Below are 21959 nucleotides of genomic sequence, written 5' to 3' on the forward strand. Positions count from 1 at the left end.
AATGTACTTGGGAAATATTTAACAAAAGAAATAAAAATACAATGGAGCAGAAAGAATGTTAATATGTGGTTTTTAAAGACAGTATGAGGCCTGAAGGGATCCTTATGTATAGTTTAGCGATCCCTGTTCCTATTTGAGTTGGACGCTGATGGTCTACAACATTATGGTGGCACAGTTTGGCACCTAATCCCCCATAGCCCTTTATGGGAATCTCTAGAATATTCCAAATTAAAAGCCCAAGTGATATTGTGTAGGTTTAGGCTTTAGATTAGATTGAAATGATACTCGTAGAACATGTTATTGTTGTTCATTTGTTTCGGTTGTGTCTCATTCTTTGTGACAACAATTTTGGTATTTTCTTGAGGAAACTGTGTAAGTGACTTGCCCAGGGTCACACAGGTAGTAAGTGTCTGAGGCCAGATTTGACCTCAGGAATAGTAATCTTCCTGATTCCAGGCCCAGAACTCTATCCACTGTGTTGCCTAGGCGTTCTTTAGAACATTTAGCAGTTAACAAAAGGTCATGGCAAGGGAAAGATATTTGAGAAGACTATTCAGTGAGGCAAGATTCAAGGACAAATTCCAATGCCTTTTACCAACTAGCCCAACCTACATGGAAGGGATACTAGTAGATTATCCTCTACTACAGCTAGTTTGGAGGCTAAATCTGTACACTGAACTATGCAGCTGTTTTGAATGAATTGACTAGTAAATCCAATGCACATATTAAAGAGAAGTCAAATAAGACAAACAAGCAGAAGAACCAGACTAACCACTGATTGAGCTGATTTTGGAGATCCCAAACAAGTGATTATTTTAGTAAAAATGATTAAGCTGCTTGTGCATTGCCCCATCTCAGACCATTAAAGGATCTTCAATGAAATTGTCACATCTAGGATGCCTTGAACTGAACCTTTCACTTGGGTCCAGTAAATCATGATTTTTTTTTCCATTCCAATTTGTAGAGTAAAATTCTGTAGCATAAATTCCTCAGTCATTGTTCCCATGAGAAGAAGAAAGGAGTGTATAGCCTCATTGCCAGAACAGGGAAATGAAAGCCAAGGACATTGGATGTGATTTCTTAGTTCTGAGACATGTTAATTCTCCTTACCCTAAGGAAATCTTTACATTTTTTTGGTTCCTCAATTCCTGTATCCATAAAATAGGGGTAAGGGTACTGGGCACATTTATACTGGAAAAGAGAAGATTCAAGGGGGATATGATAATTGTCCTCAGGTATTTGAAGGTATGTTCCATCAAACAAGGGGTTAAATTTGTTCTGTGTGCCCCAGACGGCAGAAACAGCAGCAATGTGGAAGTTTCTAAGGGGCAAATTTAGAATTGATATCAGGAAAACCTTCCTTACAATGAGAACTGGATAAAAGTGGGATGGGGGCTGCCTTGAGAAGTATTGTATTCCCTTTCATTGGAGATCTCAGAGCAGAAACTGGTTGACCAGTTATCAGCTATGTTAGAATGAGGATTATTTTTCAGGTTGGGATAGCCAGCCCAACTCAGTTCCCTTCCAACTCTGAAAGTCTAGGATTCTGTAATTCAGCGATGTCCAGAGATGTCAAAGAAGTTAATGAGATAGCATATGTAATGTTCACTGAGGTTCTTGGATAGTTACCAGAGATTACTGATTTGCTTATAGACTTCCAGGCTGAGCAGAACCCAGACCCATTGTTTGGGATTCACAATGAAAGTCATAATGGAAGTCAGTTTTTGATTCTCCTAAAGGGCTTCAGAACCAGTCAAATTTATGGATAAGGGCTTGGGAATCTTACTGAATGCCAGTTAGTTTTTCCAGGTCTGGCTCCAATGATATTGGGTGTGGAAGTTTCCTAGGCTGTGTATTTGTCCATTAATTCTTTTCTCTGGCTTTCCCCCAAATAGCCTTGTCATCATATATTCCCTACATTCAGATCTACATTCTATGTGCAATACTACAGTGAGGTCACTTCCTAAACTTTTCCCTTCCACCCAAGGAATACACCCTTGCATTGCCTTTCACTGATAATGGTACGGCTACTAGGAACCATATTTCTTTACTTTACAGCAGGGCCTCCAACTGTCATCCTGGTTGCCTTCTGTGCTTATATTTTCTTATATTCCCCTGTAGCTTCCAACCCACCCCCATAACATTCTTCCTTGCCTGCAGTTTTTGGAAAAGACCAAATGATACCATTGTGTGAAGCCATTAACTGAGGAGTAATGTTCTCTCCTAGTGAGCTGACTCAGAGATGAAGGCAGATAGAGGGAAGGTATACTGTCCTATAGCTAGAGAACCAAAGCACAAGTCAGATGAGAATCCAAATCACTTCTCTGTTGATAATTAGCTCATCCTAAAAATAATGAAATTTGCATTTCTGTAAAGTGTTACCATAATTGTCCCCTAAGTTAACACAATGGTTTACTCATTAGCTTATTTTTGGACTGGGCAAGAAAGTGATTTTCCTTCGTGGCTTCATTGACATATAGTGTCACTTCTTTGACCAGCTGATGGGAATCTGATCATTCATTCCACAAATATTCATTAAGAACCTGGAACTATAACTAGGGTTGGCCAACTAGGGGCTTTGCCTTGGAGAGCCAAAAGTTAGAGGGTGATGACAGCTGTTGCAGTCCTTCAGCAGCATAGAAACAACTTGAACTTAGCTCCTAATTAGCAAGAATAATTAGTTTAAGAGGTAATCTGCCAGATAGCATGTTTCCTTAACTAACTGACCACACCCTAGATGAGTCTTCTCTCTCTGGCCCCAGCCTGTCATTCCTTCTCCTGGTAGTGATCTCTCCAGTTTGGGTGTGGGGGTACCTGAGAGCTTCTGTTTCCTTTCCATGGCGTAACATCCCAAAGTCATCCTTTACCCCCTCTCCCACTCAGCTGAATTTGTTTGTTTTTTATTTGACTCAAGAGCATGTTTTGTGCCTTTTGCCCCAGGTGCAGTTATTGCTCATTACATTATGTAAATACTCCTAAGTCCTCAGCACTACAAGATGAAAAAGAACTATAAGGCATATAGATATTCATAAATCATTAGAGCTAGCAAGCACCATACAGATTGTCTAATCTGACTGAATGGTCCTCACATCCCTATCATACTTTAAACTCGATGAGGTCAGAGACTGCGCTGTATCTATGTTTTATATCACCTCTAACACCTAGCACAGTACTCTGTACAGGGCCGCGTTTAATATGTGTTTTTGAACCACATTGACGCTTTTCATTTTATAGATGAGTAAATGGAGCCTCAGAGGGGTTAAGTGACTTGACCAATACCAAAGAGTGACTTAATAGAGAACTTTGACTATCCAATCCTATAGTACACTTTTCTTTCCATTGTACTGTTCCTTTGAAAGTTAGCTAGGTGGCCCAGTGCATAGAGCATTGGACCTAGAGTCAAGAAGACCTGAATTCATAACTCACCCTCAAACTCATTAACTCTGTGACCCTGGGCAAGACACTTAATCTTGGTCTGCCTCAGTTTCCTGTAATGTAAAATGTGAGTGACAATCAGACCTACTTCTCAGGGTTATTTTGAGGATTAAATGAGACAATACTTGTAGAATGCTTAGCATGCTGCCTGGCACATGGTGGGTACTTTAGAAATGCTTTTTTCCTTTCTTTTCTTGGTTCATACCTCTAAGCAGCTTCCAACCCAGTTAATTCTAATATGAAAGAACCAAGGCATAAAGCATTCAAGTACTTTAGAGAACAGTTCTGGTCCCCTGGGCTCTGACCCAGTTAACATTGGGTCATCGTTATTATTATCATTATGATTGTGGATTGCCATGTGCTGGAGCTACTTCAGCTAGCCAGATTAGTCTCAGTCAAAGCCTCTTGAGACCACATCATGTCCTAGTCACATCATTAACACATCCTTACATGGAAGTCCAGCCAGAGGAAGAATTCAGATCAGGCATATATTGGAATATAATGCAGCCAAACCAATACCATGGGGAAATAGGATGGCTCTAGTAATATCACAGCCTTGAGAACAGGGAAAGGCAAAGAGAGAGATGCAGAATATGGAAATTGTAATGAAATGCCAGCTTTTTCTTTGTGAACCATTACTTCACCCTCCTATCCATCCAGACTCTCTAATATTCCTTGCTATGAAGTGGTCTTTGCTCTTACACAGAGAATAGTGTCCTATTTCTAAACTTCAAGGATCTATGATTTCATCAGTGTGGGTACTCCAGCCACTGATAGAAATCTCAACTCCTCTAACAATTTAGTTGATGGGCCTCCTGAGTTGCTGTGGCCAAAACAATTCATCATCCTGTAACCAACTGGGTGATGAACCTCTCCAAATTTCGTTAGTCTCAGTCCTCAGACAATAGAAACAGAGTCTGAAGCTGGGATTTTCTCAAAGCTTATCAGTTTCGTCTCTTTTTCGGCCTTGCCAAAAAAAAAATACAAACCTAATTTATTCATTCAAATACATTGAGAAAAAAAGGCAAATTGCATGAGTAAAAGACCTGAATTATTAGGCAGAAGGCTTAGGTTTGGAATCAGGGACATCTACATTTTATTAGTGACTCTGGGCAAATGACAACCTCCTTGAGGCTCAGTTTCCCAGTCTGTAAGATGGTGATGATAATAGCATAGTGTTTCAGTATGGATCAAGTGAAATAGTGTTTGTAAGGCACTTTGTGACTTTAAATCTGAATTTTCATTATTATGTTACAGATAAAGAGACCTCAAGTTAACCAATCGGGTTAAGTGACCACACAGGGTTATGTAGATAGTAATTAGAAGCTGACTTCAAATCTAATGATCTGGCCACTGTGTCACAGTGTCTTCCTGTTTGGCAATTAATGCATATTATCAGGGAGGTTGTGAGACTAGATCATGGAAGGCATTGAATGTGTAGATCTGTAGGAATGTGGACTTAATTCAGCTGACAAAAAGCCCTAAAAATTTTTTAAAGAGACAAGTGATTGGTGGGGTTTTTTTTTGTTTGTTTGTTTCGTTTGTTTTTGGAGGGAGGAAGGCAAGGCAATTGGGGTTGAGTGATTTGCCCAAAGTCACACAGCTACTGTCAAGTGTCTGAGGCCAGATTTGGACTGAGGTCCTCTTGACTCCAGGGTTGGTGCTCTATTCACTACACGGCCTAGCTGCCCCTAGAGCTGTGTTTTTGGAAGACAGCAGTGGTGTATAGCAAGGATTGGAGTAGAGAGCAGCTGATCCCCGGGGATATCAGTACATAGGCTACTTTAACAGTCTATGCAAGAGGTGAGAGTAAGGATTCTTTTTCAGTCTTGGCTAGACAGCCCAACTCTGGTCCCTTCTGACTCTTAAATTCTAGTATTGTTTTATGAGGCCTAAGCCTTCTCCACCTCATTTTACAGATGAGGAACTGAGGCAAACAGGGTTAAGTGACTTGCCCAGGGTTACAAAGCTAGGAAGTATCTGAGGCCAGATTTGAACTCATAAAGTCTTCCTGATTCCAAGCCTAGTGCTCTCTTCTCTGTGCCACCCAGCTGCCCCCACCTGACACATATTAGGTGTTTAATAAATGCTCGTTGATTTGACTCAACTCAACTGGGACTTGGGCATTTCAAGCCTATGCGATTGGGAAAATGCTGATTTCTCCCAAGAAAAATGAGTAAGTTAGATCATGGAGATAGTTTGAGAGAGAAGGTGATGAGTTCAGTTTTAGATAAATTGAGTGTGATACTGGTGGGGTATCCAAGTGGGTATATTTATTGGTTATATAGGATGAAATCTAGGATAGAGGTCAGTTATAGGTTTGGGAGTCATCCACATATAGGAAAAAGAGAATAAATTGGTAAAGAAAAAGCTCCCCAAGCAAGAAATTATGAGAGAAGAACAAATAGAACATTGGGAAATGCCTACAGTTAGGGTACAACGGGAGGAAGGAGAACAAAGTAAATTTCAGCCCCATTCCATTTATGAACTATCATGGTGATGGTGGTATGGTGGATTTGGAGACAGACAACCTGAGTTCAAATCCTGACTGCTCTCTACCCTGAGCTTCCTCATCTATTAAGTATGAGAGACTAGGTGATCAATCCCTCCATTAATCAATCAACATTTATTATGTTCTTATGTGACCTAGGTCTCAAACTTGAAACATTTGCCTAAGACTCTCCTCATTGGTGGAAAGCATGTTGACTCAATGATGTTTGCTTACAGGAGGGATAGAGTTGGTGTAGGAGCTTAAGAGAGGAGAGACTTTCTTTTTCCTTCATGCTTCAAGAAACAATACATGCGGTTCCAGAGAGAGATCAGTTTAGAGAGAAAACATGCTGTGGAAGGCAGATATGGAGGGGAAATCCAGCTCCCCAACATGTCCCTGATTTCTAGCTTATCTCCATAGAGACTTTGGGAACTTCCCCTTGGTGAGATCCAGATATCTCTCTCTCTCTCTCTCTCTCTCTCTCTCTCTCTCTCTCTCTCTCTCTCTTCCCTCACTGTGGTATTCACTCTGTCTGTTGTCTGGTTTATCCTAATCTCTATAAGCTCTCTGATTTTTTATTGCTATCTGTTTGAAGAAATGGGTCCATTTGCTATTCACTTGATTTGTGATAGTCTTTCATATAACTAGCCTCTGATAGGAAGGGATCAAGCCTAGAGGTATAAGTTTGGGGTACCCCTTCCCCTTTACAAGATGACCAAAAAAGTGGCTTGAGTGTTAAAACCATCATTCTCCTGGGAGAAATCTTTTTAGTGGGGCAGATAAATTTGATTCTAGTCCCAATACCCTCATTGTTGAAGAGAGCAGTACAGCTAGCTTGGCAGCCCTTTCTTCTGCTTCCCTCCAAGCAAGAATCAGTCTCCCTCACCCTTAGTGAAGGCTGCTCAAGCCCTATTTAGACAACCCATGTGGACCTACAGATACTCTACATGAGGTAACACATATCTGTGCTTAGGATGTGTTAGGCACGGTACTGAGTGCTGTAAATATAAAGAAAAGGTCAAAACAGCCCTATCTTCAAAGAACTTATATTCTAATGAAGTAAATAACTTTTACATACATCCAGAGCTCATCAAAGGTGAACTTAGAGAGGAAGGCACTAGCAGCTTGGGAGACCAGGAAAAGCCTCCTGGAAAAAGTGGTCAGAGATTCTAAGCAGGAGGTGGAGAGAGACACCATTCCAAGCATGGGCACTGAAGCAATGCAAATCCTAGAAAACAGAGTGTGTCTTTGTGTTTGGGGAGTGGGCTAGGCAGGGGCATGGGGGTTGTTTTGTTTGGGGCAAGGCAGAAAAAAGGGACCAAACTGATAATTTTATGAGTAAGTACCGGTGACAGACTCTGTATATGTGTGGGGAGCACCAAGTAGGCCAGTATGTCTAGACTGTAGGATATGTGTGTGTATACATACATACAAATATACATATATATGCATATATATGTATGTGTATATATGTGGGGGGGTATTATTGTTTAAGAAATCTGGAAAGGTAAGAGGCCAGATTGTAAAGATTTTTAAATACCACACAGGGTTTACATTTGGTCTTAGAGATAATAGGGAGCCACTGCAGTTCATTAAGGGTGTGTGTGTGTGTGTGTGTGTGTGTGTGTGTGTGTAGAGTGTGACATGGTCAGACCCTGGCCTTTAGAAAATCACTTTGGCAGCTGACCAGAGGATGGAATGAAGGGAGGACATGACCTTTTCCAGCTCTAGACCCCATATGATCTTATGGATTTATGTAATTTGGCTGTACCTGGGTTAGAAAACTTGACAAATAGTTTGTTATCTAAAGGTCTGTGTCACTTTGCCATCCTTGCTGTCTATGGATAGAGGGCTGAATGGAAATAATGCCAGGAAGGTTCCAGCTGGCCTTGCTCAAAAGGTAGAGGAAACCCAAGATTTTTTAAAAAGTCTATGGTCCAAGTGAATACTTCCTGGGAAGAGAACATTTCTGGGAGCTACCAAGGAGAGCACAATGGATGTTAGGGAGCCTTTGTGAAGAGGGGATGGCATCGTAGAAATCCCCTCTGCCATCTCTTCACCAAAAGGAACCCCGTCTTCATTCTATAATAAATGCAAAACTTGGAAGGGCTTACAACCCTGTCTGCATCTCCAGCTAATGACAGCCTCAATTACAGGGCCTAATCCTGCATTCCTAACACTCTCCTTATCCATGCATAACTTCCATTGGAGTCAAAAGGCCTTCTGCACCGGTGAGGGAGACATTAGTTATTCAGGAGCAGAGCCTAGGGCATTCTGGCAAATTTAAGGGTCTGCTGCTATAACCCCACTCGCTTGGAAACCTTAAATCATCATATTTTTGACTGTTCACCTTATGCTGAAATAAAAGCCATAGTAAGTCCATTAAAAATATAATCTCTCCATAAAAAATGAACACTAGTTCTGTTCCAGTCCATATTCTGAAAACAAAAACAAAAACAAAACAAAACAAAAAGCCCAAATTATTCCCTGTGTTCAATTCCGTGGAAATTTTTGAGTGGGAAAATGGAAGCATACATCCACATCCACACACACACACACACACACACACACACACACACGCAAAACAAACTACAAAATATTGTCCTAATTTTCTGTATGTGTGAGTCTTACTTATTATCATATGTAAAACATTTTATTTGCAGGCTGTTACTCTCTGAGAGCCAGGTTCTCTCTGTGTGTGAGCACACTGGGAATGAATCAGGGACACCTCTGATTTTATTAAGGATGGCCTTGTTTCTGCAAGCTGATCATTTATTTTATTATAGGAATAACAAGCCTATGGCTCATTTTCATTTGGACTACTAACTAATCAGGGGCTTTTCAGGTGGCACTGTATTATTATCTCCAATTTTCCTGGCTGCCATTCAGGCCAGAGGCCCAACAAACAGATGGGTTGGAGCCCCACGGTCCAGAAGCCTTGCCTGCCACTGGGGGACTGCTTTCCAGAGGGTTCTCCACCACCGATATCCTAACAGGCAGGTCCTTAGAATAAGAGCACTTTGGGATCCTTCTGCAGTGGGACAGTGGAGAGGGAGGAGGAGGCTAATAGGACCTGAGGGTGGGGGGGATGCATTCCTAGGAGAACAAGGATCTGAAGGAGCCAGAAATCAGGAGAGGTACCTCCATGGACAAAGTCATTTCGCCTGGTTTGGAAAATGAACAGAGTTCTGGTATACAGAAGAGTTCAGCCCAGCAGGTTGTGGGGTAGTGTTCTGAGCAGCTAAGGCCTTAAGCAGGCTTCATTCTTAAACCCTTCTCCCATTTACCGTGGTCACGCCAATGGTGAGTCCCCAGGCACTACAAGGCAAGCTGGGGCAATATGTCTGTCTTTGCATTCCAGGTGACCCTTCTCCCCCTCTCCCTTTCCTTTTTCCTTCCCCCACTCCCCAAAATACAGGGTAGTATATTCTAATGATGTAGTTTTGCCCAAGGACATTTGGTAACCAGGATGAGGTCTGACTCCAAGGAGAAAGGTCATGGAAAAAAAAGGAATATTTATGTTAATTTCCTCAGTAACTCTAATCTCTCTGCCTTGGTATGTATAGCAGGACAAACTTTTAATTATGGCCTTTGTGCATTTCCTACCGTGGTGATTGATGGTGGCCTATAAAAATGTCCAAAGTGGAAGGATGACTCCCTCAGAAGGTAACTGGGAATTTGTCCAGTGGAATGTGAAGCCCAGTTCTGCTAGTTATGACATGTATGACCTTGGGCAAGTCACTTACTTCCTTCTCCGGGCCTCAGTTTCTTCCTCTGCCAAATGACAGGAGAAGGGAGAAGGTAAATTCTATCTTTAAGGTCTCGTAACTGTAAATCTTGAGATGCTTTACCTTCTCTTGTTATGCTTTTCCCTATAGGGATAAGGAGAAACTATAATCAGTCTCTTATTTATTGGACTGGTGCCTTAGAAATCTGCTGGGCTTGCTGTATGGAAGTTCCCCAATCTCGCCTTCACATTCCCACAAAACAATCCCTCATTACATTTTGAGAGCTATAGATATCAGTAGAAATCCTACCACCCAGGAGAACGTAAGCACCTGGAGGGCAAAGACATATTTTTTTTTAAACTTTGTAAACTGTCCCCTCACCAATCACTGAACCTTTGTGCATAGTAGGCCTGCGATACATATTTGTTGAATTTAATCAAATCACTCTGATTTGGAACCAAGCTTAAATAGAGAAGACAGGCATCATTATTCCCTTTTTGAAGGGAAGACACCAAGAATTGACAGTTTAAGATGACAAACACTTGCTCTTTCTATAAGTGTAATGCTTCACATGTTTGACAGATTCTAGTCAGTTTAAAGGGAACATTTCCTTGGTAATTATTGTTGTCTCAGCCTTAATTTTCTGCAAAGATAATACGATCCTTTCACTTGGCTCCGTGTGTGTTACGTGTTTTGAGAGGAAGCATTTGACTTTTCTCTGCATTTGGACTCCTGAGATTAATAAAACAACCTACCAAAATGGAAAGTACATTCGATTTCAAGTTGAGATCTGGATTCAAATCCTACTTTTGCCACTTGCTAGTTGTGTGAATTTTGCGAAGACACTTAATTTCTCTGGGTCCGTTTCTTCTTTGGTAAAATGGGGATAAATAGATTCTTCTGCCTGACTCTGGGTGAATTGATAGAATGTTAAAGCTGAAAGGGACCTAATGTGATATTTTACAGGAGAGGAAATAGAGTCCCAAAGAGCGTGACCATGTCACGCAGATAAAGTCAGAGGCAGCTAGGCAGCACAGTGTGTAAAGTGCTGGGTCTGGAATCAGAAGACCTAAATTCAAATCCACATTTGCTAGCTGTGTGACCCCGGGTAAATCACTTAACTCCTGTTTGTCTCCGTCTCCTCATCGATAAAATAAGCATAATAATAGCACCTAACTCCTAGGGTCATTGTGATATTTGTAAAACCCTTAACACAGTACCTGACACATAGTTAATGCCACATAAATGCTAACTATTGTTATTAAAATTAGTGACAGAATCAGGAGTATAGCCCAGGTTGGCTAACTCAACATGATGCTCTTTCTCTTACATCACATTGGAATTCAATTCAATTAGCAAAGAAACTTTGGACCTAGGACAGTAAAACCCATATTAGAACTATAATGGCTTGGATAGAGACCTTAGAGGAAGCTGAGGTAAAATTGGCCTTACCTATCATTTCATTTGCCAAACTGCCTAAAGCACCCTCTAAAATTCGCACCCTGAGCCAAAACTCCAATTGCCCTGTCCTAGTTATGACTCAATCAACAGGCATTTATTAATTAAGTATGCAAGGCATATCACAAGCTGGCTAATGTAGTCAACAGAAAGCTAGCTTTGGAGTCAGCAAGACCTGAGTTCAAATGATCCCATTTGACCTTCCCAATAACACTACAAGGTTATGAGGAGGCATGGTTGTTGAATGGAAAGAGCACTGGATTTGACTGAGTTCATGGGTTCAAATCCAGTGCCTGTGTGCTCTTGGGCAATCTGTGGCTCTGAACTCTAAATCTATGATCTGTGATGATAGGAAACAAGGAAGCTGAAAAGGTGGAGAGAGGGAGAAAGATGAGAACATCTGGCTGGACCCATAGTTTTTAAGTCTGGAAAGTCAGGAGAAGAGCCAGGAGGGGAATGAAGGTTGACTGGCTTGAATCCTTCCACAAAATAGAGGCCTCAGGAGGAACTCACAAGTGGGAGATGAGCCAAACTGGACAGAGGGATGTTCCAGTGAGAAGGCTCCAGGCAGCGAGGGATGATCCTCATTTATAGATAAGGGAACTGGGACCCAGAGTGCTTAGTGGTTTTCCCACAGTTACATGACTAGCAAATATCAGAGGCAAGATTTGAACCTCGGTTTTTCTGATTCCCAAATCTAGCACTATATCCGCTAACCACACTATTTACAAATAGATTCAGGATATAGAGTCATACCTCACTTTTGAACCAGGTCATCCCATTTCTATGATTAGAGTGAAGCTGCTCTCTTCGGACCTTTCCCTCCCACCCACATCTGGATTCCTCCCTTTTCCCAGCCCCCAATCACTTTCACCCCTGGCCCAATATGCCAGAAAGCTCTGACCTGGCTGGAGACTTTAGGCAATTGCCGAACATTCTAATTCTTTGATCACCTCTTCCGACACGATCCCAATTTCTTTCAATGTGTCTTTTTTCTACCCCTGGGAAATATATGTCTACTGTAGCATCTGTCCCCGTCCTCCTTTGTGAACAGAGAAGCAAAAGAGTGAGAGAGAGAGAGAGAGAGAGAGAGAGAGAGAGTGAGAGAGAACACCCAACAAAAAAAGCTTTTAATATTTTTTAGTGATGTCTGAATCTCCTGTCAATAAATTACCCCTGCCAGCACGTAGAGGGCCTATCAGCTCCCGCACTGACCTCTTGTTCCTCATGTACTGGAAAAAAGCCTTATTATTTATCTTAACCTCTCTTGCAATCTTCTTTTCATTCTTCACCTTTTGCTTCCCTTATCGTGTTTTTGCAGTTTCTTAACTTTGTGCTCTAATTTCGCTAGCTGGGTCTGTATTTGATTTTTTTTCTTATACTTTCTTGCTTTGATTACTTTCCCCTAACCTTCCTTCCTCCCCACCACCCCCACCCCTTTCAGAGTTTGTTCTTTGGCCTATTTTCTGCTCTCCTGGTATTTGTTGCTGGGTAGCAGGCATTTTCCCCAGACAGCTTTTATTAACTTATCTCCACATACTTTCTGTCTTCACCCTGGGGTGCTCCTTCCAGTCCTCCGGTTCCACTGATTTGGCTTGGTGGGAACTGTCCAGCTTTGCTTCACTCCTTTGCATAGTCTCTGATTTACTGGTTCTAATTCACCAAACATTGATTAACCATTGTATGTTTAGGGCCAGGGTAGGTACGGAGTTTATGTGAGAAGATCTTCACCTTTATGGAGCTTATAGTCCACAGTGGGCATACAGAACATACCCAGGTTCCTATGATATGCCAGGCATTGTACTAGGTATTAGGGATGCAAAGACAAAAAAATGAAATCAATCTCACCCCTGAGGAGTTTACATTATTAGCAGAGCATAGGGGATTGAGGGCCAGACTTGGAGTCGGGAAGCCCTAGACTGAGTTCTGCCACTGGCTCACGCTAACCATGGGCAATTCACTAAACCACTTAGTGACTGAGGTATTAAGACTTAAAAAAATATTTTTTTTCCTCCTATGACTCTAAGTCCCTCTCCCCACATATGCAGTTAAGTACCAAATCTTGCCATTTCTCCATCTACTACCTCTCTGGAATCCATCCCACCATCTCAACTCAAATGACTATCACCTTAATTCTCTTGCCTAATTTATTGCAACGGCATCCTGGTTGATTTTACTGCCTCAAGTTTCTCCTCACTTTGGCCCATCCTCCATATTGCTGCCAATGTATTTTTCCAGATATTACCATTTCACTCTACTATTCAATAAACTGTACTGGCTTTCTGTTCCTCTAGAATCAAATACCACCTCCTCTGTTTAGCTTTCAGCCCCAACATTTCTTTCCAATTCCATTATTCATTATTCACCTTTCCACACCTTGTAAACGAGTCTTCTCTCTGTCCCCACACAAGACTCTCCATCTCTCTTCTTCATGTCTTTATCCTGGCTGTCCCTCCAGGCCTAGAATTTGCTCACTCCTCACCTCCTCATAGAATCCTTCGCTTTCTTTGAGATGCAGCTCAGGTTCCACTTTCTACTTGAAGCGCTTCCTGCTCCAATGCCCTCCTTCTCAAACTACCTTATATTTAACTATTTTGTATTCATTTGTATTTATTTTCTTTATATTTTTATACATATAGGTAAAAATGTCATTGTTTTCTTCCCCATTAGAATGTAAGTTTCTTGTTGGTAGAGCTTGTTCATTCTTGCATTTGTATTCCCATCTCCTATCAAAGTTCCAGGCTCATAGTAAGCACTTAATAAATGCTTGTTATCTGTTGATTTCTAAGTTGCTGATCTGCATCAGTGAAGAGAGTTTCCACACAAGGGAGTTCCCCACCCTAATGAAATCATGAATCTGGATGCTCCTCCTGCTGTCCAAAAAGGAGCCATAGCATTTGAGTCCTGTGAAGCTCTACATGGAGAAAAATACTGTATGAGGACTGAAAATTATTACTTACAATGGAGATCAGCAAAGTTTTCAAGCAGGAGACATGTTTGATCTGAGCCTGGTAGCAATACAACAGTCAGAGGGTGAAGGATAACCATTCCTACCAGAGGGAAGAATGTGAACAAAAACCCCCAGAAACATGGAGGTGAGAGAGCACGAGACACGTATGTACAAGATACTATGAGTATGTACTTCATCTTAACCAAAAGGCCAGGAAACAAAAAGGAAGAAAAATGGGAGCTGTCTGAAGGGAACTTATGTGGATGCTAAAAGGAGAAGACCCCCACTGCTCAGGGCTGATGGTGTAATACTAACAAGAGAGAAGACAAAACTGCTAAATTCTTCTGTTTCTTTTTCTCAGGCAAAAACAAATGATCTTTGGACTACAAAGAATGAACAAAAGTGGCTAGTAGGGAGGAGATCCCGGAGATTAAAAAAAATGGGGGGAGGACAGTGAGAGGGCACCTAGATCCCTTTGATGAATTCAAATCACCTGACCCAAGTGAACTACATCCTGCTACTGAAAAAAAAATGGGCAAATGTAATTGTGAAGCCATTGCCAGAGATATTAAAAAGACTATGGAGAATCAGGGAGAAAGCTCAGCATCGTGGAGAAAAACAAATGTCCTAATTTTCAAAAAGGAGAAAAGGGTGGAATCAATTGCTAGTTAAATATATATGTATATAATGTGTTATTAAAGAGATGGTTCATAACCATTTAGAAAAAAGCAGTGATCACAACAAACCAATATGGGTTTATCATAAACAGTCATGACAAACTAACCTTATTTTATTTTTTGACAAGGTTGCTAAACTAATAAGTGAGGGGATGGTGTAGATATCATTTACTTAACTTTTATCAAAGTATTTTGCAGCAAATGCCCTTTCTTCCCACTTTTTGAGCATTTTCAGAGACCATTTTAGTGAACACGTGGAAACTAGAGATGGAGAGTGGAGGAGGCTGGAATTGCTTCTGCTTATGAAGTCCACTGCTGACTCCTTTATCCTTTATAGTACACACAGATATTTTCTTCCTACTTGTTTCTGGCCTTGTATGATTCATCACCTGAGAGTCCTCTGGCTTATGAGCCAGAAGAGCTAAGCACCCATTGGATATTTTAAAAGAAGTGGATTCTAGCTGACTCTCTCTCTAGGCATTAGATGTGATTTCAAGGAGCAGAGAGAGGGAACATAGTTCCTGGAACAGGTAGAGAAGAAGCTGGATTCAAACCCAGTCCCTCATGCCTTCTCTTCTCTTGTGTGTGTCCTTCCTCTAGCATCAACCTTGTGAATACCTAAAAATGAGGCGAGATTACAATAGTAGCAACTGGCATCTTCTTCCTCCCTAGTGCCAAGGTAGCACCAAGAGTGGGGAATGTCATCAAGGAAAGAGTTATCATTAGAAAGAAAGAGACTACTAGAAAAAAAAATCAAAGTTGGGGAGTTTGATGGGACTTTGTTCAGTACAGGTAAAATGTAAAATGACCATTTAGTAAAATTGCAAAAACAATTTTATTTCCCGGTTGACTGTGCTAGTAGTAACAATTGAGCTACTGAATTCTGTTCTGATCATTTTGTGATACACTCTATAGTTCTCTTTTGGTTATCACAGGTTTCTTCAAGTAGTCCTGCACCCATTTCCTATTTGTTCCTTGACTGCCTCTTTTTATTTTCCTGAATTGTCCTTGGAATAGCTGGGGTGATGGTGATGAACCGTTGAACATGAGTGGAGACCCATCCTCTAAGGAGGAGCAATGAACCACCAAGCTAGGTTACAATCAGGGATGTACTGGTAAATGTTTAACAACCAAGCTTGCTGAGGTGGGGGGGGATGGGGAGGAGGAAATGTATGCACATATTTTTTAAGTTTAAGCTACATTTCTTAATAATTTCTTAAGTCTAGAGATAATTAACAAGACAATAAATCAAGCCCTGATTTGAAGTGATTTCCAATTTCTGAACATGAAGGATAAACTAATACAGCAGATGATAGAATCTGAGGTACAAATGCTCACGATGAAATTTTAACAGTTTTAAGTTGGTTAGAGCTGGCTCCAACATACCCCTAGTTACAGAGCAAGGAAAGGGTAGGGATCCTCAGCCCCTATGAGTCCTAGCAATGATTGCCTCTAATCACTATGATAGCGTTTGATAGAATATCTCATGCCACTCTTGTGACAAATAAATATGGTCCAGTAGTACATTTAAATGGATTTGGACCTAGTTGAAGGTGCGTATTCAAAGTCTTTCAATTTCAACTTGGAAGGAGGCTCCCAGTGGAGAGTCTTAGAGATATATAGTGGGTACTGTGCTATTAACATTTTTATCAATGACTTAGATAATGCCATAAATGACATCCATATTGAATTTGCAATTGACACAAATTGTGAAGGAATAGCTAACACAGTGGATGATGGAATCAGAATCCAAACAATCTTGACAGGCCTAAGCATGGTCTGAATCTAATAAGACAATTTAATAGGGATAAATATAAATCAGGTTTAGAATTGGGTTCAAAAAAAAATCAGCTTCACTAGTACAGGATGGGATAGACATATGGTTTGTCTGAAAAATATCTGGGGACTTCAGTGGACTACCAGCTCAACATGAGTCAACAGTGTGAAATGACAGCCAAAGAAATTAATGCAGTCTTGGACTCCATTGAAAGGCATAACTTTTAGGATTAAGGAATTGACTGTCCCATTGGACTCTGCCCTGGTCAGATCACACCTGGAGTGCTGTGTTCAGTTTTGGACGCCACGGTTTAAGGAGGACATTGACAAACTGGAGAACATGCAGAGGAAAACAGCCAGAATGGTGAAGGGCCTTACATTAATGCCTTAGAGGGATCACTTGAAGGAAATGGGGATATTTAGCCAGGAGAAGAGATGACTCAGGAAATGCATAAAAGCCATCTTCCAGTCTTTAAAGGCTGTCATTTGGAAGTAGGATTGGACTTGCTTTGTCTAGTCCTAGAGTACAAAATTAGGAGTAAAGGGTAGAGGTTGAGAAGAGACAAATAATAATAGTGATAGCTAACATTTTTAAATTTTATTTTATTTTGCCAATTATCAGCCAATTAGCTTTTCTCCCTCTCACCTTTTTCTCCCTCACTAAATAAAAAGTAAAACAAATTGTCACAAATATGCATAGTCCAACAAAACAAATTCAATAGCTAACATTTAATTAGCACTTTAAGTTTTCAAGGAACTTAATATATGTTATCTCATTTGTTCCTAATAACAAGCCTAGGAGGTAGGTTCTATTATTATTCTTATTTTATAAATGAGGAAACTGAGGCTGACAGAGGTTGTCCCTTGCCCATGAATCAGTATTTGAATTCAAGTCTTTCTTCCATCAAATTCAGTACTCTATCCTTTGTACTACCTAGTTATCTCTAATTTAGGCCTGATATCAGAGAAAGCTTAACAATAAGTGAAGCTATGCAGAAGTCAAATGAGCAGTGGACCACTCAGGAGATCATAAGGTCTCACTTCAAGCAGAGGCCAGATGATCATTTGTCAATTATGTTGCCATGTGTATTTTTTAGGGATAGGTTAGATTAGATGACCACAGAAGTCTTTCCTACCTTTGAAATTCTGTGACTCTGTGATTCTATGACATGGGGAGCAAGGAGCAGGAGATGCAGTGGTGACGGTACTAGATTGTGGTCAACCTTGAAATCCGGGATAAGGAATGTAAGCTTACACAAAGGTAGATAGGTAGCCACCAAAGAGTTCTGAGCAGAGGACATGGCCAGGTCTATATACACAAGGAATCAACCCAATACATGAGAAAGATTAGCCTGGCTGTGGGATGAAGGATGATTGGATTGGAGAGCAAAGTATAGTTTCCAGAACAATTTATACAATAACATTGAATTATGAAGACGTTGATGGGCTTCCATGTCACACACACTAGAAAAGCTGGGTTACAAAGATAAGGTATGGACAGCAATACTCTAACCCAAGGTAACATGTGCTTAGTGCCATAAGGGATGAAAGCTCTGGGAGGTCATAGGAGTGACAAGTCATTTTATAGGAGTGATCAGAGTTTTTAAATTCCCACTCCCCCCATGAAACTTGTGGCAGGTTAATCACGGAAGAGAAGCTTTGTGGTTTTGTATTCTCCATCAGTCCATCAGAGCAGAACCATGGACCTTTGTAGTTTTTTCTGGAAGAGTGCCAAATGGAGGACCCAAAGAAAGGCGTCTGCTACTGAATGAAGAAGATGTTTTGGTGATAGTCCAATGATAGTTCGAATAGCAATGACTGGAGCTCATTATTAAATGTAAATGTGGGCCATCACCAGTCATCTTAACTTGCCACTGGATTCTGATGACTCCAGAGGAGAGAGCGGGGCTGATGACTTTGCACAGCTGTGAGTCACTTAAATCCAATTCACTTGCAAGTCAAGGCATCACTCTCCTGATATTGTTGGTCTTCTTTGAGAACGAAGGACAAACAATAACAACAACAAAGGAAAGGGGGAAACCTCAGGACAAAGAGAATTCTTTATTAAAAGCATGTTAAGGTAGTAACACATCGACTGGCTGATCACTGAGATTAGCAATGACTTCAAGATGGAGCTAGTTTTATTGTTTATGTCAAGTCCTGAAATAAATCAAAACCATGAAAAAAAATTATAAAGACATTTCTCAAAGTCTTGGGAACTCTTATCAACTAAGTGATTAACCATGATTCCTGAGGACTGATAAAGAAGACTCCCCACTTCACGACAGAGAAATGCTGAACTAATATGCGGGGTAAGAAATGCACTTTTGGACAGGACCAATGCAGAAATTGTTTTCCTTGGATGTCCTTATGTGATATAGGAATTCTATATTTCCCCACCTCCTGCCTTTCTTCCTTCTTTTCTTCCTTCCTTCCCTCCCCTCTTTCCCTACTTTCTTTCATTCTTTTTTCCTCTCCTCCTTTCTTTCCTCTCTTCCTTCCTTCTTTCCTCTCTTTTTGACTTTTTCTTTCCCCAGTGAGTGGGGAATGGTGGGAGGGACAAAAAAAGGAAATAATTGAAAAAAATAATTGAAAAGGATACATTGGAGAGAGGCAGGAAGAATTGTCAGTAGGCTGCTCTAGTAGTCCAGGCAGGTACAAAAGCCTGTTCATGGGGTAAGGGATGTAGGAACACAGAGGGAGGGATAGATGCTAGAGAGAGTGTCAACCATATGTGCCAGCTGACATTAGATATGAGAAAAGAGGGAGAAGAAAGAGACAAAGGAAACACCAAAGTTTTGAGAAACTAGGTGGATGATGGCACCATGGACAGAAATTGTGAAGCCAAAAGAAAGGAAATATTTCAGAAGAAAGATAATAAGCTAAGTATTCGAAATGTGCCGTTTAAGGTGTCTGCTTTCCCCAATAATGCATTAATTTATTCAACAAACATTTAGTAAACATCAACTATGTCTAAGGTACTTGCTAGGCGCTGGGCATATAGAAACAAAAGCAAAATCGTCCCTGATCTCAAGGAGACTATATTCTACTAAAGAATATAATAGGCAACAGATCAGTGAATACAGGATAATCTGAGAGGAGGAAATACTGACAACTAGGGAGATCAAGGGAGATTTCAAGTAGGAGATAGCACTCAAAATAAGCCTTGAAGGAAGCACCAGATTCTAAAAGGTTTAGACGAGGGAGGAAGGCATTCCGACAACAGAGGACAGCCTGTACAAAGAGACAAAGTGGAAAAATGAAAATTGAGTTAGGGGAATAGGAAACAGGCTAGTTTTCCTGAGCTGTAGGGTGCATGCTGAGAAGTGATGGGAGCTAAGTTTGAAAAGGTAGGCTGGAGTCAGACGGGAAGGACTTTAAAAGCTGAACGGGAGAGTTTGTTTTTTGTTTTTTAATCCTAGAGGTGATAGGGAGCCACCGAAGTTTCTTTAACAGAATTTGGAAGGTGCAGATAAGAAGAGATGGCCAGGAATATAAGACAGGATGATCAAGACATGTCTTTTTAAAACAGCCTTTGCTTGTACCCTTCCAGAGCTGTGTTTAGCCAGTCTGTCATGCTCATATCCAACAACCAACTATACTTCCGGTTTCAGAAATGGAAATGGCTCTCCCAACTGCTGTTTACTATCCCCAGACACATGGGTTTATAGTTTTGTGTTAACATTGCCAGCGCCTCCCTTCTCTCCCAAGTTGCTTTTTTTCCTGAGACCTTACTGGTCCCCGGGCTTGCTCTCTTGCAGGGTCCCATCCTGACAAAATGCTTTCTACCTTTTGGCTCAGTGACAGTGCTGATGCTAGCCCTGTCCCCCCTGGAAGTACACAGGCTGTTTCCCAGGGTTCTTGGATCCTTTGCTCAGTCTTGATTCCTCCTAATGCTCTTTGTTGTGCTGCCCTAGGCCCCAGGCTACCTGTGTGACTGCTTTCCTTCCCTTCCCGCCCCCCCCCAACCCAACCCCAACCCCTCCACCCTACCATCTGTTTATTTTGGCTGAATCTTGCTCTTTTCCCCCCTGTTCTGTGTGATGGGGAATAGTAGATACTTCCGTTAGCCTGTCAAGGGCCTCCTCCAACCCTGCCTTGTCCATCACTAAAAAATTGTCTCCAGACCCACAGCAGCTCTGTTTAGCCTCCTCAGACAGTTGAGTCCAACAGCACGGTTTTGCTTAGAAAGAGGCCTTCTACCTTTTGTAGACAACCCGGCTGATTTCACTCAGTCCCAATGCCTGCTAGCAAATCTACACTCCCCTTCTGCCAACATTCCAACCACACAGTCATGTTCCTAACCCACAGCACAGCAGGCCTGGGACAGGGGGTGGCATCAATAGAATTACATAGCTTTGGGAGGTTTGCTTTTTTGTTTTCTGTTCTTATAAACACAAGGTTTTGCAAGTGGCTGCTACTGGAAATACATTAAGCTCTCGTTTCTCCTCTGTTCTGAAGGGAGTGCACACTGAGCTCGGTTGGACCACATTTCAACTCAACAAACATCTATTAAAGCATCTTCCCAACAAATGCTTGTAGACAAAAAGTGACATAAAAGGTGCCACTGAGGACAGATATGACCAGAATAGTTGGTGGGCCAGTCATGTAATGAGACCAAGGCATAACAGATGGATGGAGGGCCTGGGCTCTTCACTGGTATCAATGCAGTGGAAAAAGCACAAGAGAAAGACTTTGAGTATATTAATCCTTTGTAGAGAACTCATTTAAAAAAGGTACAGAAAAGAATTGTACACAAGGAGAAAGTGGGAGTGGATTGAGATTTATATCACAGAGTCCCACATCAGTGACACGAAGCGATCCACATATCTTTGTGGAGTATACATGGTGAAAAGATGAAAAAGAAGATACACTTCTCGAGGAAGGGGGCAGAGGGGGAATATGGCATTTCCACAAATAAATGTAGAGAACCTGGCCAACCAGGAAAGAAGCTCTGAACTATATCCCCTAGAAAGCTGTATGAATATTCCACAAGCTGGAAATATCCCGTAGGTGTTAGGTGATGAGTGTTCCCAGCAGTGGTAACAAACTTAAATAGAAATGATCCTTGCCTGACTTAGAAAACCACAAAATAGTATTATCTGTGTTGTACTGTATTTTATTTGGTTAAACATTTCCCAATTACATTTAATCTTTTTCAGGCTGCACTCCAAGTTTTGCCAGCAGCTTGGGGTGGCCCCGTGCTTGACACCTCTGACTGACTCTCCAGGACAGAAATTTTCTGAAGCACTGGGGTTGAGGTGAGGTGTAGCTCTTGTGGGAGCAGCAGAGATCCAGATGAGAGAGATGCATATACCCAGAGACAGGAGTAAAGGCAACTGTAAGACAGAGATAGAGCCAGACACTATGCATCAAAAGGTGGAAAGCAAGCCTGCAAAGAGACCTAGGAGAACAGCCACCACTTGTAGCTGTGAAGAGGCCTC

The sequence above is a fragment of the Trichosurus vulpecula genome, chromosome 9 (genome assembly GCF_011100635.1).
Source record: "Trichosurus vulpecula isolate mTriVul1 chromosome 9, mTriVul1.pri, whole genome shotgun sequence".
Classification (NCBI taxonomy): Eukaryota; Metazoa; Chordata; class Mammalia; order Diprotodontia; family Phalangeridae; genus Trichosurus; species Trichosurus vulpecula.